At 41.6% G+C, this 18,496-nt stretch overlaps 1 protein-coding gene and 1 long non-coding RNA gene across 8 annotated transcripts in view; one reads left to right on the top strand and one right to left on the bottom strand.

The window, feature by feature from the left end:
• The window catches only part of RABGAP1L (RAB GTPase activating protein 1 like), a 417,651-nt gene that overhangs the window by 317,911 nt on the left and 81,244 nt on the right, over positions 1-18,496 (top strand). The window lies entirely within an intron of this gene.
• On the bottom strand, positions 1,141-4,646 carry LOC120617646 (uncharacterized). The gene is made up of 3 exons (XR_005656982.1): positions 4,486-4,646; positions 1,580-1,731; positions 1,141-1,215 (listed from the first exon to the last, which is right to left on the bottom strand). It is a non-coding gene; the product is annotated as an uncharacterized LOC120617646 (long non-coding RNA).

Here is an 18,496-nt window from a genome sequence, read left to right as displayed (position 1 = left end):
GTTTACGGTGATGTTGTGTACGAACTTGCCTCTCTGAGACATTTCTATCAGGCTGGTAAGTATGCAGTAGCTGTACTTCGTAGTAGGATTCAGGGTGAAAGTTGGCAGGTTCAGATTGTAACGTTAGGAAGGCAAATATTTGTCGTGTAGGCGGAGCTCTAGGACAGGCTGCTGCGATAGTGGTTGCGGTGGCAGCGGGCGCCGCGTTTGGCGCTGCCATCTGTTGTAAGGTTATTTAGGACAAAGCGAGGGAGGCTGCTTCGCAGTGCTTTCCTTTTCTCTCAGGGGCGTGGAAAGCTTCGAGTCTCGATCTGCCCCCTCCCATCCCACACCTGTCAGAGATCTGTGCGTGCATTGCTGCTTATCGTATGTCTGATCAAACGGAACACCTTTTATAACATGATTCAAAAGAGAAATCTCTACCCGGAAAGTTTTGGTATCAAGGTGAGAGGTCACATTTAAAAAAACATTGAAACCAATGTGCCAAAGTTGATTCTCACACCTCGGGAATGCGCGAGGAAGCTTACCCAACCATGACACAAATATACATTTCTTTTCTGAACAGACAAACATCACAAGTGTGATGGCCCTTCATTTTTGCATAAGGAAACAGATGATAAACAATGAACATAATAAACAAAGAATATTTATTTAATATGTAAGAAGGTGATAAAATAGCTCTAAAAAAAGTAGGGAAAAATATAAGCAAGATGGAGTCGGTGGTGAGAGAGAAAGTTGCTGTTGTTGGCAGATAGTCAGAGAAGACCTCGCTAGGGAGGAGGAGGAGATGGATTAGTCATGGGATGGCTAGGGGCAGAGCATTCCAGCAGCGGCCACAGCTTGTTCAAAGGCCCTGAGGCTGGTTCATGCCAGCTGGCCGGGGTGACGTGAATGACAATGAGAGGAAGCGGAGAGGAAGTCAGGGAGCTCGTGAGGAGCCAGGCGCCGTCGGCCCTCGTAAGGGCTTAGGCTTTACTGAGAGCGAAGCCGGTAGCCCTTGCGGTGTTTTAGGTGGAAGGATGATGCGATGCGCCTGATGCTTGAGGCGGCCACGATGCCTACTGTGTTGAGGACAAGCTCTAGGAAGGAGCGGAAGTAGGGAGATGAGACAGCCTTTTGCAGGAATCCGGTTGAGAAATGACGACACGTTGAACTAGCTTGATGCCAGTGGGGAGCGAGATGGAGTAAGATGGAGGTGGTTGGAACCTGAGCCATCTTTGAAAGAGACCAACAGGAATTCGTGATATTTTAAACATGCGTGTGAGAGGGAGTGGGGATGAGCTCACAGATTCTGAACTGAGCCATTAGAAGATGGAGTTGCCATCGACTCGTCAAGCTCATGACTTGAAATGCACTTTGATCTAGATTGTGGTTAAGCACCATACCCACCGTAACACATTGAATTTTAACTTATTTTAAACATTAAAAAGTACAATTCAATACTCAAAGTAACTGAGAGGAAGTTATATCGTCTTTCAAATGAACTCTATATACAAAGAGATCATTTCCCAAAGATATTAAGGAAGATAGACCTTTGAATTCTTTATCCTGAAACGAAAACTTTAAAAAAACTTCAGACCTGATTATTTTATTTGGCTGGATCCAGTGACTAAGTGTGAATCACATTTGTCTGTAGACTTTGGAAATGCATCCCCGTGGTCACGGTGGCTTTGATCGACATTCGTGGGTGCTAAATTTGATAGAGTCTTCAGCCAGTTGTTTGTTCCAGAGCTGTCAGAGATAAGGGACTGTGAGCAGGGACAGTGCTGTAGGAATCTGTTAGAATAAAACGTTCATTTCAAAGAATAAAAGAGTAAAGAATTATGAGGTATAAGTAAGGCGGAAAGTTACGTGTTTTCCAGGGAAATTGTGTAGCATTATCAAATCACTGCACATGAAAAACCCAGGAAAACCGTCCAAAAGTATGGAATTCACAGGGAAAGATTTTGCCACTGTATTTTGTGAAGTTCAGAAGTAACTAACAATTGTCAAGCCAGAAACATGGGATCTGAGAAATGCAGAAACATGAAATTTTAGAAAACAAGTTAAAAACGTGATTTGAATGGACTGTTCTGGAATGAAAGGGGCCTGTGCAACCAGAGCGACTTGTTTGGTCATGAATGGACGAGTGTGAGTATTTTAAAGAATAATAGGGTTGTTGTTTGTTGTTTTTTTGTTTTTGTCTTTAATGTGTTTTGTTTGTTTGTTTGTTTGTTTTTGCATTATCCAAGGAGAGTAACTTTTTCTTAGGTATTTAAAACAGTGTCCACAGGACACCACTTTTTTTTATAAAGGTCTAATTGACAGAACATTATGTTAGCTTCGGGTGTACAGCATAATGATTTGATATTTGTATATGTTGTAAAATGATCATCACAGTTCAGTTAATATCTGTCACCGTACATAATTGCAGTTTTTTTCCTTATGGTGAGAACTTTCAAGATCCACTCTCCTAGCTTCCTTCTTATATGTAACACAGTGTTGTTAACTATAGTTACCATACTGTACATGACATCACCAGGACTTATCCGCTTGATACCTGGGAATTTGTACCTATTGACCTCTTCGCCCATTTTCCCATTGATGAACTCTGTTTGTTTGTTTGTTGTTATTTTTAGATCCACATATGAGTTAGAGCATACAGTATTTATCTTTTTCTACCTGACTTATTTCACTTAGCATAATAACCTCAAGGTCCATCCATGTTGTCACAATGGCAAGATTTCATTCTTTTCTCTCGCTGAATAATATTCCATTCTGAGTGTGTTTTCTTTATTCGTTCATTCACCGAAGGGCATTTAGGTTGTTTCCATGACGTGACTATTGTAAATAATGTTACAGTGAACATAGGGTGATATATAACTCAAAAAAGATATATAGTGATTTCATTTTCTTCAGATAAATACCCAGAAGTAGAATTGCTGGATCATATGGTAGTTCTAGCTCTCAGTTTTTGAGGAACCTCCATACTGTTTTCTACAGTGGCTGCACCAGTTTACATTCTCATTCACAGCACACGAGGGTTCCCATTTCTCCACATCCTTGCCAACATTTCTTATTTCTTGTCTTTTTGATAACAGCCATTCTAACAGCTACGAGATAGTATCCATTGCGGTTTTGATTTGCATTTCCCTGATGCTTAGAGATGTTGAATACCTTTTCGTGTACCTGTTGGCCATTTGTATGTCTTCTTTGGAAAGATGCCTATTCAATTCCTCTGCCAATTCTTTAATCAGATTGTTTGTTTGTTTGTTTGTTTTTTGCTATTGAGTTGTATGAGTTTTTATACATTTTGAATATTAACCCTTCATCAGATATATGATTTGCAGATATGTTCTTCTATTCAGTAAGCTGTCTTTTCATTTTGTTGATGACTTCCTTTGCCATTCAGAATCTTTTTAGTTTGATGTAGTCCCACTTGTCTAATTTTGCTTTTGTTACCTGTGATTTTGGTGTCAGATCCAAAAAATTATTGCAGAGACCAATGTCAAGGAGCTTACTTACCACTATGTTTTCTTCTAGGAGTTTTATGGTTTCAGGTCTTGCATTCAAGACTTTAATCCATTTTGAGTTAATTTTTGTGTAAGGTGTAATATAGTGGTCCAGTTTCATTCTTTTGAATGTGGCTGTCCAGTTTTTCCAGCACCATTTGTCGAAGATACTATAGTTTACCCATTGTCATAGCTTAATTGACCATATATGTGCGGGTTTAGTATTGGGCTATTCCATTGACGATATGTCTGTTTTGATGCCAATACCATTCTGTTTTGATTACTACAGTTTTGTAATATAATTTGAAATGAGGGAGCATGATGCCTCTAGCTGTGTTCTTTCTCATTACAGCTTTGGCTGTTCCAGGTGTTTTGTGGTTCCATCCAAATTTTAGGATTGTTTGTTCTATTTCTGTGAAAAATGACATTGAAATTTTGACAGGGATTGCATTGAATCTGTAGATTGTTTGGGGTAGTATGGGCATTTTAACAATATTAATTCTTCCAGTCCATGAGCGTGAAATATCTTTCCATTTATACGTGTCTTCTTTAATTTCATTAATGTCTTTCAGTTTTCAGTGTACAGATCTTTCACCTCCTTGGTAAAATTCATTCCAAGGTATTTTATTCTTTTTGATGCGATTGTAATTGAGGATTTTTAAAAATTTCTCTTTCTGATAGTTATTATTAGTGTATGAAAGTGCAACAGATTTTTGTGTATTGATTTTGCATCACCGGACATTATTTTAATATACGGTATGTGACTGTGAGCAGACGTGAGGTGAATTGAAAGGAGGAAGACATAAGCAGTAGAATATTCCAGGTTTGCACTAGGGCTAGAGATAGGCCTCCAACCTGAAGGTTTAAAGAATTTTTTTAACTGAGATCTACATTTAAAAATAGCTTTTCTATCAAGACCTTGACCATAGATACATGTGTATGTGTACGCATGTATATACGCATATGATATGTATGCAAGGAAAGAGCTACTTACCTTTACAACCTGTGAAGCTCTCTGATATTTCTCTTCCTCTCTATTGTATTCTATTTCCTTTTAAACTTCTCCTCTCCCCCCAAACCGAAAAGCTAGTCACAACCTACTAAACTGGTTTCATGACTTGCAGCTTTGAAAAAAACACCGAGGCCCGCCCCACCATTCCCGCCACCCCCGCCTCCATTCCGATACAGCGCGGCCCGCGAGAGGTTGTGGAGGGTGAGCTGTTACACTGAATAATGGGCGTGGGAGCGTGTTAAGGATGTGAGTCATTGTGCCGTCACTGCAGCAGTATATACTGGCACCTGGACATTTTCGGATATGATGGATTTATAGACCGAGGCTATGTGTTAGCCAAAGCAGTCACAGACACAGGTGATTGCAGGCAAGAAACAGGCAAAAAAGTCGACCTTACAGGTTCTTATCTACAGCCTGTTTAGGATTAAAGACAAGATTTCTGTTGAAAGTAATAAAAATTCTTTTCTGTGATTTCATTTTTTTTCAGAGTTAGCATTTTTGTATGGTTGCATCTTCTTTGAATGGACATGTTCTCATTTAATTACCTAACAAAATGAATCACTTCCTCTAACTCGAAGGAATTAGGCGATCAGCGATTTCCGTAAACTGACGGGCTTTAACATAGAGGCAACAGTTGCAGTAAAGTTAACTTGTTAGCTCCATCATGGTTTATTTCTATGAGTGTACCAACAGGCTACATAAACCATGTAACAAACCATGTTGGAGTGGATAAATGTCAAGAATATCTTTTGGCATTTATTTTTTCTAATTTAACTAATATGATTTTAAATTATTCTCTCTCTGCCCCTATGGTTTCAGCCAGGCTAACATCAGAAAATATGTTGGCCCACCAGATTTTACTTTGAAAAGTCATTTGATTACTTAATCTATGAATATCCTTCACTTTCCCAGGGAGTCAGCTTTTGTTGAATATCATTATTCAGTTGTTACCTTAGAGTTAAAAATTCTGTGTCGCATAGCTTCTGAAACTCAGATCTTGGCTTCATGGACTCTGAATCAGTAGAAATTTGAATTTCTTTATATCGGCATATAGGCATTTTGTTTTTCCTGGTGAGGCAATATATAGCTTTCATTGGATTCTTAAAGGGAACTCAGTGACTCAAAAAAGCATTGGTTTCTGTATTGTGGGACGATCTTAAACTTATTAACAAGCAAATTGATATTTCTGTAGAGCATAAGAATTTATAAATAGATACCTATATATACTCAAATGCGCATACTTATAGCCTTTATAATTCTTCGTGATCTGATTGCCTTTTTTCCTATATATTTTTATTCAATACTATTTATATTGTACTAGGTTGAGTTGATGAAATTACCATTCTTGTTGGTCAAAAACTGTGAGATATTAGACATTGTATAAGATCTGATTCAATATTTCATGCCTCCTTATGGTTCAAATAGGTGCTATGTATGTAGATGATGAAATATTTAAAATTCGAATCTTTTCATCATAATGGAGTTTGTTTCGCCGTCATTGCTCTGATAAAGATCAAAAGAGGAACTAGAAGAGTAAAACATCTGTAGTATAAATTAGAATACTGTCTATATGTTAGCACTATGGACATGTAAACTTACTCTCCAAAGACTGGGAAGCAAGTCTTTTTTGAAGTTGATTTTTATTTGGAATAATGTTGCAAATGTCACATTTATGACGAACCTCTTTAGTGACAAAATTCATCACATCACTCAAAATATTCTCTTGGTAGTTCTTCAGGAAAGAATATTTGAAATTATATGTCAACCTCTTTCATTTGTATTTTATTAGTAAGATAGCTTAAGCAGAATTAAAACTGCAAAATCTGACATTAAACTAAAACAAGGGAATTAGGAAGGGAAGGTCGCTTACCGAGTGCTTGTCGTGTACCAGGATCTGCGCAATAGGGCTTCTCAGAGAAAGGCAGAGTTAAGGCGGGGCCTCGAGGACTAGCACACGTTAAGGAGCGTGGAGGCGGAGGGAAGGATGTGCTGTGCGAAGACTATGCAGAGGCCCAGAGGCAAGAAAATACGGAGCTGTCCAAGAGCTGATGGAGTTTGTGACCGGGGCGGGGGCGGCGGGTGGGTGAGGAATGAGGGGAGGAACTAGAAGGTCGGAGTAGCGAGCAGGAGCCAGACAGCTGGGGCAGAGCCCCGTAAACCATGCCGAGCAATTCAGATCTTATCCTGGAACAGTGGAAGCATTGAGGGTTTAAAACAAGAGACAGAAATGATCGGATGTGTGTTTCAAAAAGGTCATCCTGGTGGCTGTGTGGACAATGGATTGAAAGGGGTAAGGTTAGATATTTGTGACGGACAAATTTGGGGATGGTTGCAGTAATCCAGGTAAGAAATGGTCAGAGTATTTGGTACTGGCTGGAGAGAAGCCAGAGATAGTCGAGAGAGAATGGACAGATCTTAGCGATAAAACGTGAGCACTGAGACATGGCAAGAGGCCAGCGAAGACATTGCAGACTCTTACCTAGACCATGGATAGGAACCACACCGTGGTACGTTTCTACAAATTCATACCAAGTACGTGGAAATCCCAAGTGGGCAGGTGGATATTGAAGTGAAGTATGAGTTAAAAGTAGACATTTGGATGTCATCAGTATTGAAGCCATGGGAGTGGGTGGATTCTCGTAAAGGAGCAGGGAGAGGGTTGAGGATAGATACATTAACATATAAGAGAGGAAAGGGCTGACGGACAGAAGTGGCAAGACTGAGAAGTCAGGAAGAAACACGGGAGCACGTGAAGTGTGAACACTAAGGGGAAAGGCATCTGTTTTCAAGGAGGAAGAAGCCGAAAAGTGTCAGTGATACTAGAAGTCGTGGAAGGTGCTGAGGGTCCAATTTCGGGGTACCGGTGACTTAACGACTGGCTCGCACAATTTCTGAATATTAAGAGTCACTTCTCAGGAACTGGCGGTTGATGAAGCTAGCGCGCCACAGGGTCGGGGAGACGCGGCTGAGAGCTGGAGAGTGGTTGACACGACGGATCATGATTCTCACTAGCAGAAGAGAAAGGGAAGACAGATGGGGGCTTAGAGACCACAAGAAAAGCGGGGAGGAGGCATGAAGAATTGTTGGACCACACGAACAGGGAGGATAGAGGAGGAGGACACTAAATGGTGATGGTGGTTACCCAAGAAAAAAACAGCTTTTCTCCAAAAACTCTTATGTTTAAAGACAATTTAGTGACGTTGGAAGATAATACTGACACGTGCTTAAAATTTTCAGTTATTAGCTCGGGTTAATGAGTGGCATTTGAAACGCTTTGTAGACAAAATAAACAAACGTGGCAGAGGCAGTAAGAGCAAGGGAAATGAGGCAGCCCCCAGCCCTGGCTTCTTTCTTTCACACACCGAAACTCTTCCTCCCCCATGCTAGAGAGGGAGCCACCAATGACGCAGATGTTACCGTGGCAACGCCTTGCCTCATAGACTTCTAAGTTCTGCTCCAGCTCAGTTTCCTATGTACTATGATGGACGATATCCACTCTCCCCAGGTGGATTCATACAGTTTGGTCTTGCCTCCCACAGATCATGTTTTTAACGGGATATGGCACATTTGTTTATCTAGAAATTACTATTTTTTTTCCTCTAAGACCTCCATATCTGTAACCATAGATTCGAATTTAACTTTGAAAATAACTTTCACGCTAGAGCAAAACTATAAAGAACATTTGTATTAAAAGCAATTTACTTCTAATTTATTCATGCTGTCTGCTATTTATTTCTGGCTATTTTTGCTGTGTATAAACAAGAGTGCAATTTTCCACATAGAGACTCTCTTCGAATTATGTGAGCCGCGGAAACAGTGGTTCTCAGCGGAACCACAACTGGAACTATTCGGCTCGACGTGTCACGATCTGCTGGAGAAATGTTTACTGTGTTATAGGGATGCAGAGACTTGGTAACGAACACGTTGACAGTGACTTGATTTCCTCATCAAAACCTTTGCCTTCTTCCTTTGAGGCTTCTTGAACATTCATGATCATTCTCGGTGCGCCTCGGATTGGGGGCATTGTTCTGTTTTCCCGCCAACAGGGATCCCTACAGTTCGCTCTGGCCTGTGGCAGGTCGTGCATATGGGAAAGAGCAGGGAGCGTGTAGTGATGTGGGATGTGCTCTGAGATGGCCCCCGGTGCGTACGGCTCGGCCTTCCTGGCTGTCCCCCGTCAGCCGGAATGCCTCTGTGGCCTCTGCGGCCTCCGTCACCTTCTGCCCTTCTGTTCTGCTGTCCCACCGGTCATTTTCTTCCAGGTTATTAAGGAGAAAGCCATACAGACCTTTCGAAACTAACCCGATGGGTGAACGTGGTATTGTTTCATGAACTAATCCATATAAATCATGAAATCTCCTCCAAAGAAAAACAAGATAAATGGATGTGAAAATTGATTTGTACAGGCGCGTCTCTCTTTTTTTTTAGGGAGAATACAAAGAATACGTCACAGGAATAAAGCATTTTGCCCCCTGTTCAGGCTCAGGTGTCCCACATAGAGTTAACACCGAAAGAACATCCCAGAACTGCTGTGCAACCGGTATCTTCTCTCCTTTCAGACTTTAGCCCCTGCAAATAATTCACTCTCAGCAGTTTCTAGGGTCTTAGCATGACTAATGGTTGTGCTTTTGAGTGGGAGTTCTCATTTTTCATATTTCATATACCTTTCTGCAGCGTTTGCCAATTACCTTTTATGATTTATGTGTATCCGTGTTGAAGCAGAAAGTGAGAACTCATCTTTACTATTTGAAAACAGTGTTAGTAGATATTTTTCCCTTAACCATTTATGAGGCCCACAGTTCTTGTATTTTTTTTCCTTTTTTTACTACGTGAGTTCATATTAAAGATTATATTTAAAGTGTGCTTCACCTATTATGTTTGGGGATCCGATTTGGACAAGAAAATAGATATGATGCTCTTGGTACCGCTCACTGGAAATAATTTAATTTTGTTTTTGAAGGTAGTGATAAAAATAAATTTAAATGTCTCAGGTGTCTAGAATAGGTTAGGTTGGGAAGGCTGGGCCATCGGCTCCTGGGGACTTCATGATCCACACACTTCAACCCGTTTCATATGCCAGCGCCTGTGCACTGGGGAGTATAAAGTGTCATTATATTTACTTTGCTATATTCATCTGCCTGTCTCTCCAGCTCATGGACTCATTTATCACTTAGCTGCCAAATACCAGTCTAATTGATATTCCGGAGAACTCACTTATTTGACTATTGTACCCTTTTCTCGCATTCTCCCCCTCACCCTACAAAAAATTCTTATCTTTCAAAATGGGGGAAACAACACGTAAATGAGAATAGCCACCTAAAAAAGATAGCGAACCATTTTGGGTGTTATTCACATAACTCCGACTGCCGACTGCCGTTCGTCAAGTTTTCTGAAGCTCCATTTAAAGGCGAACAAACCGCTGAGCGGGGAGTTGGATTCCCTGCTGCGGCTGAGAGCCACGATGAAACCAGCAGTGCTTTCTTCCTGCCGGTCCCCTGGCTTGCGACCACCTATGGCAAGGAGCCGTTCCTTCCCTCTAGAGTGTCTAGAATTTTCCCGTTTCCCTGTACCACTTTCTCCCCAAAGTGCTATAATATGTAGTTCACAAAATATCTTTCAAATACTTGCTATTTGATTCTTGTTCTTATCATCATCATCATCATCATCATCATCATCATCATCGTTATTATTATCATTATCGTTATTACGTGAGGGAATCTTGGAGTACAGATCACACGAAGAGGTGCTAACACTTAGCGTCCTGGTCCGTAGTTGGGCTTGGAGGAAGCTTCGGTTTCTCACTTTGGCGCGGGATCAGTGCGTTTCTCGGTGCTCTCTGCGCGGGGCTGTGCGCATCCTTTTGCAGGTACTACATTGCCCTCCGTTATCCCTGCCCCACAGGATCCCTGTACTTCCCCCTCGCTCATACCTCACGCTGGAGCCTCTCGCTATGTTAGGATCCTAAATAGACAGGACTTTTCGTTTCTGGGACTCACGTCGCCCCTGGTTTCACGTCCGTGTTAGTCTGCTGGGGCTGTCATAACTAAATACCGCAGACCGTGTGGCTTACACAGCAGGAATGTATTTTCTCACGGTCCTGGAGGCTAAAAGTCCAAGATCAAGGTGTCTCCAGTGTCGGTTTCTTCTGAGACCTCTCCCCTTGTCTAGCAGGCGTATTGGATTCGGACCTACCCTAGGGACCCCATTTCAACTTAATTATCTCTTCAAAGGCCTTATCCCCAAATACAGTTATATTCCAACGTGCCGGGAGTTGGGGCTTCAAATATGAAGTTGGGAGACACCCAGTTCAGCCCGCACCTAGGGCTTTCTCGTCGCAGTCAGCAGCGCGCCAGCTCCTCTGAAAAGCCTCTCTCCTGAAAAGACCCTTACCCGGCAGCCCGGAGCGGCATCTCCAACATCTGATAACACATGGCACTTCCTATGTTTGTCAGCACCCCCGATTTCTCCCATTTTCTCCTAAATTCTTAGATTATATAAAAAGCTCGTGCTTTTCTCCACAACTTCACCCTCCACTTGTACCAGCCCACTCGGCTGGCAAGGGATTTCCTCTGGCACGCATGTTAGCGTGTTGAAAGTTCTGATTTACCTTATGTGCCCCGTTCTGGTGTGGTCGGTCAGATTGCATGCACTTCCTTACAGTCCCGCCTTTATATTGTGTCATAAATAAGCCACAACCTCCCCGAGTCCCGTCCTTTCCTGAGAGGCAGCAAGTTCTGCAAGTAAATAAGTTACGTCTTAGTAAGATGTCCATCGACAGAAAAAAGTCTGTGTTCTATTAGAATAGAATAAGAATTTCAAGCAGTAACATAATTTGACTACTATATGGAACACGGGGGCTTGGTTTATTTTCTAAAGTCATTTACATAAAACCTTTTATTCTAAAATATTTCACCAAATTATGGGATGACCATCATTTAAAAAGTCAGATTCCAGACATTTCCCTTGTGAGGGAGAACATTTGAAGGATATTGTCCGACACAGTAGTCTTTTTAGAGCCTTTAGAATCCAGAGTTTCCGGCCCTTGACATTGCTTTTCTGGACGCTCATAGCTGCCTCCGACCAACTGGTCTCTTCGTCTGGTTTTTGTCTACTCCAGTGTCCTTCCTACTCCGTCCCAGGAGTTGTCTGCCAGGCAGACCAGCCTCGTCGTATCGCTCCTCACCTCCACGGCACTGCTGGCCCCCTGGTACCCGCAGGATCAACCCCATGCCCCTCAGCTTGGCACGCATCCCTTCTTTCACACCGACGTGCCGTGCCCCTCCCGAGCCTCCCCGGCTGCGTCGCATCTGGTCCTTCCTGCCTGGGAGACTTGCCCTCTGCAGAGGGCCTGGAAGAGGCAGCGGCTTTGGAGGCTGGCAAGTCTGGGTTTAAATTCTGGCTCCAGTCCGACGGCCTGAGCGATCCTGAGAAAGTTGCTTCTTCTCCTTGAGTATGAGTTCACTCCTCCTGAAATGAGGCTTATCCCACTGCACAAGGATGTCGAAAGAATTAAAAAAGCTAAGCACGTGTGGGAAGCACTGGCTAAATTTTTTATCAATTCCTGTTGCAGTTATGAGGACAAGCGAACCCCTACTTACCCTTTGAGACCCAGATTAGACATCACCCCCTTTGGGAGCCTCGGCTACTATTTATTCCGAGTTCAGCAGTTCCTCGACTAAAGCACCGCAGTTGGAGTTAAGCATGTGGATCCCTGACGCCATGCTGTGGGAGTTCGAATCTTGGCTTCTCTGTTTATTACCTGCATGATCTCTGGCAGGTTACTTATACTCACTGCACCTCAGTTATGTCTTCCGTAAAATGAAGATAATGTTGTCTATGTAATAGGGTGACTATGAAAATTAAGTGTGATTATATATATATATGCACACACACACACATATAAATATATATGAAACTTAGTACAATGCAGCACATAGTTGTTATACAAAACACATTAGCCATTATTACTCTACTAATTTTGAGTCTGCTTCTCTCATCGTGGCTTCCTCGGAGGTTGCTCCTCCCTGGGTGCCTGAGCCTGACCCAGCACTTAGCATAGTTGCTGGGTTAGAGAGTCATTCATTAAATATTTATTCAGTTAATAAGTCCTGTTCAGTTAAGATGAAGAACACTGGGCTTTAAATCCTTTCCGAAAACACTTTTGGAAACAAACAAAAATCCCTCATGTGTTACACTGAATGATATTTCAGGTATCTTCTTACAGAAGATACCTGAATTCAGGAGCTGAGTTCCTAGGTCTACATGCTACGTCTAAAAAGGGTGTCTATCATACTGTGTAGATTAGAGGGATCGTGAAATATAAATTTGTGAATTTTCCACTTTTCTAGTTTATGACTTGAGTGGAAGGTCAGCTTTCTTCCTTGATGCTATGAGTAACCTTATCTTTAACTAGGATTTAACTTAAAATTTTCAGTCATTATTTAATGATTTTAGAATACCAAAAGATTTTTCAAGTTTCACTTGCATAAACTATTAGTTGTCTATGGTAAAAATAACTTCATTGAAAGAACTGAGGCTAACGTGAATATGCCATGGCCTTTTTAAATGGGGTAGAATGTCAAGTTAATAGAGTTTATAATGAAAAGAGTGCTGATATAGATCTCAAATAATAGACGGGTTTGTTCCTTCTTTATGAATAATCATGTTTTGTATGTTGGTATAAAATACTCTTTGTTTTATAATTATCAATTAGATTTTATTCTTCATAAATTAAACTTAAGAAATGTCAGTAGCATTTCTGCATATTTACGTTTACACATTGTACCCGTTGTCTGTTGCTACACAGCAAACCATCCCGAAACTTACTGGTTTACAATAGCAACATCGCTCACAATTCCCTGAGCTGCCCGGGCAGCTCTGCAATCTGGAGTCACTCATATGGCAGCATTCGTTGGAATACTATATGGGACTTCGGGACTTGGTTTATTTTCCGACATAGCGTCCCTGAGTTGATGGGGGCAGCCAGGGGAGGATCTCTCTTTCCACCTCCGTCCTCATCCTCGACTTCCTCGCAGCATTGTGGTCTCAGGTCCCCGAGCAGGCGAGACCCGAGCGCAGGCGCTTACCAACCAAGCCTCTGCTCGTGTCCCATGTGTCAGTGTCGCACGGCCGAAGCAGATCCCGTGGAGAGTCAGTGTGAGAGGAGGTGACACACGGGAGGCGGGTGCGGGGGACACGGCCGCTTGGCAGCCACCCCTGTGACGGTGCACAGCAAACTTACGTTTCGTCACCTAAAAGACGTCGACCCAGTTTCCGAGGAGAGGGCCGAGAGCTTGGCGTGGAGAGAGACTTCCTTGCCACTTAATAGTATTTGCTTTCATGGATTAATACTTTTTATTTAATAATATCCTTTCTACAGTTTATTTACCATGAGCTGATATCGATTTTTCAATTAAAAAAATAAACACTTTCACAGAACAAGTGAAGTGAGTAAACTGGCATCAGGTTAGGTACGTTGAAAGCAGAAGGAATAGAGCTTGTGATTGTGAATAAAACTTGAGTAGAGATATTCCAGAATCACAAACAAAATCTAGCCGATGATACTGATTTTATTACACACCAGAAAGTCGAGTTTCTAGAGTTCAGAGGAGGCTTAAAATTTTTTAAGTTTTCTTTCATGGCTTCTAAGAATTTATAAGAATTTGAGGGAAAAACTAATCAAATGTTTATCTAATTCTATTGTATTTTCACAAGATTTTGATATCTTTCAGTTGTGATGTGTATTATTTATCAAACAATGTTGACTAAAAAAAGAGAATGATTTAGATGACATAAATCATTGGGAGAAGAAAAGAATACATTTGCCAAAATGAACAGGAACACATTCTTAAAACAATAGCACAAAAGAATAGTGCAATCAAAGATTTAGAGACTTACCTGAATCTTCTAAAATACCTACTTTCTCGAGATGAAATAATGCCATTTGCGACAACATAGATGGACCTCGAGATAATCGTGCTAAGCGAAATAAGCCAGACAGAAAAAGTTGAAAATCACATTTCACTTATACATGGGATATAAACCTTAAAGCAACAAATGAACAGAACAAACAGAGACTTGTGGACATGGACAATGGACTATTGGTTACCAGAAGGGAGGGGGGAGGGGGAAGTAGATAGGGTAAAAGGGGTCAAATGTGTGGTGACAGAAAGAAATCTAACTATAGGAGGTGAACACACAGTGTAAACATGTATATGCCTTACTCTTAAAATGTACAGCTGAAACTTATTGAATTTCAGTAACCAATGTCACCATAAAATAAAAATGAATGAATGAATGAATGAATGAATGAATGAATACCTGCTTTCTTGGCCAGATTAGAACAGCAGCTGTCCTTTAGATTCACGTATTCTGATTTCAGTAGGGCACTAAAATTGACTGTGGCAATTGGTTTTTTAAGATCAACACCCCACATTTCTTTTCTGAGGTTAGAATGAATCCACCCTGTTTTAAAGAAAGCACAGTTTGATACTTCTCTGACATTGAGCAATTGAAAATGTAGTAGAGCCAAGTGTGAAGGCTCGTGACGTGATACCGGCCTCGCTGTCCAGCGCTTGGCTGTAGGCGGACTCTTTCACTGGGCCCCGTTAATCTGTTTCTGTTTTCATTTATCTCAGGTTTCAGCTGTAGTCATTTTATCTCGACAGATGTAACTTTAGAGTCTTAATGTAGGTAATGGAGCTAAACTCATCTTAATGTAAATTTTTTATGTGGGCCATGGGTAGATGGCCTCAGGGTGACTGAAAAGAACTAGTTTTACATCTAGGAATAAAAAGGGTACAACATTTTTCATTACGAAACGATCAGACCTGTAGTCAGTGCAATATCACAAGATCCAAACTCTGGTCACTTGACTGTGGTCGGATGCAGGACTTGGGGTTGGGGAATGAGCACGCAAGAGGAGATTGCGTAATACAGTCTCAGTATTTGGAGAAAAAAAATGTGGTTAAAAAGGGAACAAGGAAAACAGAAAGGGCTAGTGTTTTGTCTCTTGAGAAATGGGGTCCCCGGGGAGAGCACTGCATCATCAGGAAGACTGCTGCACTGGACCTACCTGGCCTTTGCTGCCCAGAGCGGCTGCTGCCGCCAGAGGTGCCCAGCTTGATCTTGCCTGCTCGGCTCATCTTCCCAACTGTTTCGATGAACTGAGCCTGAGATCAGATCCAAAGACGTCCTTCCCCTGAGAGGTGGTGATGGAGCCAGTGAACTGCATGCTGTGAGAAAGTTGCAGAAGGAGGTCCAGGCCCATCTCAGGCCCTGCCCCGACTGCCGTGTGGGTCACGATCGCACGTGGCAGCGGGCACCCTGCAGCCGGCTCCCCCCTGCCTCCCTCAGGATGTCTGTGTGCCACCGCGAGTCCCTTTCTACAGTTTGCCATTCTTATGTATTTCCCCTTTCGATTCTATGCAACTTGCCATTTTGTCTGAAGGCACCATTGGGTAACGTGAACTGTGGGATGACAGCAACCAGAACCACAGTGATATTCTGCCTCCTCGGTCGCCTGGCGTGTTTTACATCTTCTCACCGTCTTAACATCATGATGGTGTTAACATCAAGTTCTCTCATTGACCTGATTTTACAGATCAGAAAACAGGCATGGGATGTTGAAGTCTCTCATAAAAGCCCCTTGGCTAATAAGTGGCAGCGAAAATTTGGGATATTCGGGATCTAGTTTCGGTCTGTGCTTCACTTCCTTTCTTATACCCACTATTTTTTTCATATTACTCTTACACCATGCTGCATAGTTTTTGACGGCAGTCGATATTTAGAAATTGTTCATTATTGCCACTGTTTATTGGACACTTACAGGGTTTAAAACTACTCTGACTCTGTATGATTATATTAAATTTCAGCCATTCATTCTTTCGCTTAATAAGTAGTTAAGATTTCTTATACACCTCCTGTGTCCCATGCTGTGCTAGGCATCCTTTCTATTCAGTCCTCCTGGAGCTTACAGGGTAATGGATGGGCCAGATGGTGCAAAAATGATGTGTAAACAAAAGTCGTGATCAAGGTTACAGAAGGAAAGAACCATTTGTTCCAAGAGAGAAAATAGTAAGAAGCTACTTTAGGTTGGGGAATGAGGATCAAAGAAAACCTTTCTGAGGCAGTACCATTTTCATTAATAGGAGCTGGCCAGCTGAGGAGGACTAACTAGTAAGACATGCCATAGAAGTTCTTTTCTTTCTGGCCAAACAGTGGACTAGATGTCAGTATAAACCCTTCTGGTATAAAAGTTCTGGATAAAATAATTTAAAAATATTTTTAAATATATGGCTGAGCTAGTGGGAAAAGGAAAATTTTTAGAAGCCAGAAATTCCGTGAAAACCCGAATCCTGAGATCTAAGTGAATTCTAAAACTGTGTTTGTTCTTTGGGTATTTGCCAGTCGCTGGTGGCCGGGATCTTGGGCTTTAACTTGCCTCATGCAGGAGACAAAGCCAGGACCTCTAAAAGGCTTCTCTGTCAATAGATGGGGGCAAAGCCTCTCCCTTCGATAATGATTTATCCCTTGCCTTGCTTGGCCTTGGTGCTTAAGTGAGTGGGAGTCATATACATCAGTTACATTCTTTTATAGGAAAATATATTTCATGGTAAAAAGAAAAAATATAAAAATTCCCTGGGCAGAGAAAATGCTACTGGGAAGGCCCTGGAACAGAAAGGTGTGTGACCTTTTTAAGGAACTGAAAGGCTGGTACAAAGTGAGCAAAATTTGTGCTGGCAAATGAGGTTAGTGATAAAGCCAGGGACCAGATTCTTGCAGAAGCTCAGAGGCCTTGCTTAGGATTGTGGATTTTATCCTAAGTACAGTGCAAATCTTTTGAAGGGTTTTTAAAGATTATCTGACTTCTACAAGGAATAATAGATTGAGAAAATGTGAAAATAGAGAGCCACTCTAAAGGTCAAAGTAGAGATAATAAAACCAAAGAGATTTAAGCATATTTTTATGTAGTTGAACTTATCTTTGAATAAGGTAGCATATAAAGATAATGAAAATTTACCTTTTATAGGCCATCTGTTTTATAGTAAATTTTATTGCCAGGCAAATTTAAGTAGTAGAGTATCATTGGAATAAATCCACCATTGAAATTCACATTCCCGGGCTGCAAGAGCTGGGTGTATTTGCAGATAAAGCATAATATCCTGGGAAAGACACTGTGGCAGATATTGGCTAATAGTTCTACAAACCTCATTTCCTTTCTTCCTGCTAACACAGCTGGACTACATTTTCCAGCCTCCTCTGCAGTTAGGTGTAGTCATATGACTGAGTCTGGCAGAGGAATGAGAGCAAAAGTGATACTCATTTCTACCTTTGGCCTGGCTGTTTTAAAATAGAAAATCTCCCATATTGTTTCCAGATGCTATATCTCTTATGAAATGGACACCCAAAGTGACCGTGGAAGCCGCATGTTGAAGATGCTAGAATCTTTATCAGTTGGAGTTCCTAAATGAAAATGTCGTTCAGAATACCCCAGTCCCACCCTCCTGCCAGCTGAGCTTTCCATGAACAAAAAATTAACTTCTGTTATTTTAAATCACCAAGATTCAGTGATTTAACTATTTCAGCAGCTAGCGTCATGTTAAAAGTTGGTAATTTTCCTTCAAGGTGATACTGAGGATCTAATTTCATTCCCATTCATTTTTTCCTCATTTTTCTTCTATCTACGTTTTCTGTCATATGTGACCAGGAAATCAGATTAGGATGTTGGGAGGCTCGTACAGGGAATGTGTGTGTTTGATGAGCCTGGTGTATGAGAGGGGCGTTGAAGGATTCAGTTCCTTCCTATTTCCCATATGAGATCATCTTCACTCTCTCTGTCTGGCCCAGTGATCCATTTCAAAGATTTTTTGTTCCCGTAGCCATCTCTTCCTGCCTGCAGATAGCCCCCTCACTGCACGATGGAGCTGACGAAGACCATATCGCCTCTCCCTTCCTTGCCTAGCTTAAAAGTCACATATAATTAAGTTTACAC

The sequence above is a fragment of the Pteropus medius genome, unplaced genomic scaffold (assembly GCF_902729225.1).
Source record: "Pteropus medius unplaced genomic scaffold, Ma_sr-lr_union100, whole genome shotgun sequence".
NCBI classification, from domain to species: Eukaryota; Metazoa; Chordata; class Mammalia; order Chiroptera; family Pteropodidae; genus Pteropus; species Pteropus medius.
This window is presented reverse-complemented; position numbering and strand designations above follow the sequence as displayed.